Genomic DNA, 5679 nt, shown 5'->3' on the forward strand with positions numbered 1-5679 from the left:
AGTCTACTTGACGACTCCTTTGCCACCCATCTCAACACAACCCCTACATCACCTCACTGCACATCTGCACAGAACCAAAAAGAAAATAAGGCATCCCTCAAAGCAAGTTTCCAAATCTCAAGATAATACGTACACAGAATCAAATCATTTAACCACACCTGATGTATCCCATAGTGGTTGCTTTCTCAGATTTATCGCTGGGAAATTGAAGGACTGGGAACAGCATGTATGAACAGTGGTTGGACATCAGGCAGCGCCCCAATGAAGATCTTGTCCACAGCTTCCTCACCCTATGGAGGGCGTTGCAGACAACAAATCTGATGCTGCAGCCTCAGGTGGACGACAAGATATCATGGCACATCCAGTGCACTGGCACCTACAGTGCAAAATTAGCATACAAGATGCAGTTCAGCGACCATCTGAAGACGGAGGACAAACAACTCATATGGAAGACTTGGGCCCCTAGAAACATCAAAATTTTCTTCTGGCTTCTGCTCCATAATCGTCTATGGTGCAATGACAGGATTCAACACAGAGGATGGGAGAACGATTACTTATGCTCTCTCTGCAAAAGAAACTTAGAGACCTCAGCTCACCTCTTCTGGGAATGCCCGGTTTCTAAAGAAATTTGGCGGCGTATATCAACCTGGAATGGTTGTGGAAAGCTTGCACTGATCGCCAATGCCACGGGACACACCACCACCTCTGCCCAAAGGATGCGCTACCTCATCCAATAGGCCAGGCCGAGGCTTAAAGAGAGGCTCAAAACGATGATCTTCCTTGTGGCATGGCACATCTGGAAGGAAAGAAACAATCGCACTTTCAGGCATCAATCAAGCCAAGTTTGCAATGTGTGTTGCAATCAGAAGGGATGCAGAAGGCTGGAAGCTGGCTGTAGCTAATTGCCTAGAGACACCACTGGGAGACCCAGGCTAGAGTACTTTGTCTCAGTAGATTCATTCGGGGTTCTCAAGCCCAAGTCTTGTAAACCACCATGATCACCTGATCATGAAGATATTCCCCGCCTTCTCCCTGCTTAATATATGAATGCCAGTGATACACCGGTTCTTTAAAAAACAATGGTTGGATCGAGGGTTTCAATTTGGGGGAACGACGAGTGGAGAGAGGAGAGCAGTCGGCGCCACCCATGGGATTGGAACTAGCGTCTACTCGGCGTCACACCCCGGTGGATTCTTGGATCAATCTTTGCCATGGCTGAAGGTGCCCATTTTTTGGAGATGTGGGAGGAAACAACAGGAGGAAGAAAGTACACGACGAAATCTTTGGACGAGGAGATTTGGTGCCCATGCCCAAATGAGCCCGATATCCTCGCCTTCCGTTCTGGACTTGGATACGAGAAAATCGGTCTGACACGCTTGTCGTGGTAGGTTAGAAAATGATGCGAGACGTGAAATACGGGAACAAACAGTGCGACATACGTGGGGCTGCACGGTTTCGTGGGTTGACGGAGTCGATCGTTCGGTTTGGTCCGTGGACCAGAACGTTAGCGGTTTAGCCGATCCATGGATCAGATGAGGAGAACAGGACGATCGGGTAAAAGCTGAGCCGTCATGCATCCACGTTTGAGAAATTTCGTGCGGCAGCGGACGATTTGCCCCGGCGATGACTGGGCCGAAAAATGGAGGAAGCAGGCATGGAGTTCCTCCTCGATGGCATTGACAGGTTAGTGGCCGCAGATCTACGAAGCTGTTGAGCATTTTTTGTCTGTATGAACATTGACTGGCCATGGCCGCCGCCGCTGCCAAATCTTTATCAGATTTCCGCTTGAAGAGGAGTTTGCAGACATCCATGAGCATTCAGATCTGCTCTCCTTGGTGTTGCTGGAAAACAGCGGATCAGCAGTTGCCGACTTGAATGCTGGCTCTTGGTGTCGTCAACATCTCGGCGGTGAGGGCAACGATAGTACAAGAGTTGGGGTGGAAGAAAAGGTAAAAAATTCAGATTTGTGCCGCTCGTAGGTTTTCAGTTTTTCTGTATGAAGTGGTTGTACATCACTGTGCGATGCAACAAAATTTAGCTAGATTTTAGCTCATCTGGGGTAGTAGCTGATGGAAGCACACAGTTTAAAAAATGTATATACGGGAACAGACGAGCATATTTGTCATCCCACACATTTCATTGTATTGGTAATTTGCTGAGCATATTTGTCATCCCACACGTTCAGGTAACAGACGAGCTCACGATGATCCTCAAACAGCACTATGCTCGGGCGATTATGTAGCTATCGCAAGCCAACAACGCAATGAAGTGTGCTTTGTCGCAAGCAAAAAACGCCTTGCAGCTCGATATGTTCAAATTATCAGACCAGGTGCTCACTTCAATTAGCAAACGATGTGTTTGCTGCCGTGCATGTGGATTTACGGACTGCCCATCTTCAGGTTTACAAGTGTTTTGTCATTTCTACCTTGTCAATGAGCTACTCTCCCCAATCTGATGCATTTTATCATTTCCTATTTCTTAATGCACAGCTGCCGATAGTGGGAAGACTCTGCGTTTCAACACACACACACCGGACAGAGAATCCGGGGCCAGCGATTAGACAAGTCTGATTGTGAAGGTTTGTTCACGTCACTTGACCCAAGTTCTTTGAGCAGCAACAACATTAACTAAGTCCTATATGCAACCATTGTTTTCAGCGACATCACCTGCTGCTCGGTGTGGATCATCACAGAAATGGATGTCAAATAACGATGACAACACATAAGTCCACTTCAGCACCAACCATTATTCTGAACCATTTCAAGTCCAGTGTGATGTCCATTGGTCATGTGTATGCCGATCTACCAACCAATCCAAATGTAACTGTTTTTGGCCAATGTCAGAGCAACCTACCTAGGTGGAAATACATTTTTCAGCATGGGTTTACAACTAACCCATGGGTATCGGAGTAGTTCCACATCCACCAGATGCTCCAATAACCGACCTTATCATCACACACTTAAGCAGTATTTCACACAATGATCTTCAAAGGTTCTAAATTTTGCCTGTGTATTTACGATTATTCCTTTACTCCTGCTTTTGTTTTCACTAGTACTATGTACCAAGATTTTGATATTCCTTAACAGGTATTTTCCCAATCTTTTTCCAAAACTACTTATCTGGTACAACATCATTCATGCCTATCCAAGGCTCATCAATGTATCTGGGTGGCCACGAATCAGCAGCTTGTTGGCACACTCAACCTTGATCATGAGTTAAGGAGATATTCTTAGTCTGACAATGAAGCTAATAGTGAATGCCCATACCTTAATTGGAGGCACAACATGGAACCTGACTTTTGTGGTAATTTTTGGGACACCACCTTGTGCATGATACACCTCTTTGTTCCCCTGCCCAAGTTAATACTTCTTTATGTTTCATACTAAAATGTTGTACAGTATGTCAGTAATTTTTCCTCATCCATTTTATGCAGACAATTGTGCTGGCAGATCATGACTATATCAACAACATTTCGATACAGAACCAACTTGTCCGCAAGGACATCCCATATGACATAACCTCCTCACAGATGGTACTGCCACATTATTTTTAATGAACTCGTGCATCACAAATAATCATGCTTACATTTTTTTTCCTGAACCCATTTTTTTCCTAGGTTTGTTAACAAGTACTTGTGTTATGTACACAGTTCTTCCGGCAAGTCCCGCTGGAGGACGCATGGATCATTCTTATGTGGGACATGATGTCAAGGAAGCTTCATGTACTAGACCCGCTAATTAGAGGCACGAGTTCATTGCGTGGAAGCTGTACCATGCTATGTTTCATCGCTTAAGCGAGTATTATGTTGGGTGGCCTACACAAGATGGACAGTGGCAGACCTACTACTCGGTTGTAGCCCAGGAAACATTTGGCAGGTTTACAAATCGTCATGTCACTTCTTGCAGCCAAGGATCAATTAATGAGCTGAATCTTTTTTTCCTGATTTTTTATGCTCTACATTTCCACTTTCAGGGATGAAACATGTGCATGTGCCCTTCACATAGCACGTCACTACGATGGTACCAAGCTCAAGACCCCCCTCACGAAGGTCATTACTGGCCCCCTCTGTCTTTTTTAAACGACGACTTTACGCATGTTACTCATTCATATGTATTCCCTCTGTAAAGAAATATAAGAGCGTTTAGATCACTAAAGTAGAAATCTTACGCTCTTATATTTGTTTACAGAGGGAGTACCACTCACTGAAAACATGCTTACATTAACAGCACAATGTCGGCAAGACCAAAAGTCAGGCACTACACGAATGCCTGAAACTAAAAGGAAATTCTTCAAAATTGGCGCATGACGCTCTGTGGGTGGTTCTAACTCCATCTGATTCCTGGGTTGGCTCGAACCAGTCGGGTTAGGGCCAGCTAACCGTGCAAGATTTCATTTTCCCTTTTCTGAAACATCATCCCATGCCTAATTATGTACATCATATTATGTGCTATGAAGCCTGACATCCTGTAAGGATTTACTGTTTGCTAAATGGACGCATTTCGTGGGACAGATTTACTTGCATCATAGTGGACGCATTTGTAGAAGTGATGCCCGACCCATTTTTGATAGAGGCGGGGGTGTCCTGATCTTTTGATGAGATGATAACTATCGATTTGGTGGAGACGACTTTGATGATCCGACTACAAACGCGCACGACGTTGCGCCTTAGCAATCGCTAAACCAACTCCGAGAGGTTATTGACCACGTCGGAGCACGATCAACCTGACCACGAAGGTCTATTCCTGCAAGCAATCGAAGAACAAGCAAGAATGTGATAAAGCAGTCTAAATATTGCGAATATATATGAAGTACTGATAAAGCTGGGGATCCGTAGCGGTCTTGGTTTGGTCCTTGGACACAAACGAACTACACGAATTTGCAATGGCTAACTTTTAACTAAACAAATCCCAAGGGAAAAGCTACTAGATGGATCTACTTATATAGGAGCAAGGGGTGGCGGCCAAGGAGGTGGGACGACGTCCCAAGGCAGCCTAAAACTAACTCTAGGTCGTACAAGGTCAATGGGCCCAACTGGAGGTGATGTAACACCTTTAGACCTGTAGTTTGACTCGGATTCTGCTGCAGCATCAGATTGTTTTGTTCATAACTCAACGCTCCGGACAAATTTGAAGGTAAATCCAATTGGGTTGGAAAGTGCATGAAATCTAGTGTCCAAAAAAAAAGAATCACCCAATTCGGAGTCCGTATGAAGAGGTTGTTGGCGTTTTGAGTCAGGTATGTTTGTGCAGTCCGAATCTGAATCCAGAACGTGAGAGACTTGGACTCTATATTCTCTTGGCCCAGAAGTAACGTGAGAGGACTTTTTGAACAGAACCTAAACTTCTCATTTTCCCTTATCTTCATATGTGGATTGTACAAATGTTCCATACACCTGCAATTAGACAAAACACAAAAGTCTGTGAAGTAACATAAATAGATTATTGAATAGTTTGCACTAAAAATACCTGACAAATATGCATGTATGCAATATTTTTGGTCTTATTCAAGGTAGTCATGTTCTCATCATCCTCCCCTTCTTGAAAAAAATGTCGTCCTCGGCGTTGCTTAATGTGAAATGTGGCTAACAAAACAGACAAGGTGTACATGTTGTATATGCAATATTTTTGGTCTTATCCAAGGTAGTCATGTTCTCATCATCCTCCCCTTCTTGAAAAAAAT

The 5679-nt window shown here is 44.3% G+C and overlaps 1 long non-coding RNA gene across 3 annotated transcripts; it reads left to right on the top strand.

The window, feature by feature from the left end:
- The first annotated feature begins 2488 nt into the window (after positions 1–2488).
- On the top strand, positions 2489–4572 carry LOC119305343. 3 transcript variants are annotated; one of them, XR_005148630.1, is made up of 7 exons: positions 2489–2578; positions 2658–2991; positions 3087–3303; positions 3434–3532; positions 3617–3875; positions 3973–4048; positions 4188–4572. It is a non-coding gene; the product is annotated as an uncharacterized LOC119305343 (long non-coding RNA). The 3 variants fall into 3 exon arrangements; XR_005148628.1 differs by having other exon boundaries at positions 3650–3875; XR_005148629.1 differs by having other exon boundaries at positions 3650–3875; positions 4227–4572.
- The last annotated feature ends 1107 nt before the right edge of the window (positions 4573–5679 follow it).

Source organism: Triticum dicoccoides, chromosome 5B (assembly GCF_002162155.2).
Source record: "Triticum dicoccoides isolate Atlit2015 ecotype Zavitan chromosome 5B, WEW_v2.0, whole genome shotgun sequence".
NCBI classification, from domain to species: Eukaryota; Viridiplantae; Streptophyta; class Magnoliopsida; order Poales; family Poaceae; genus Triticum; species Triticum dicoccoides.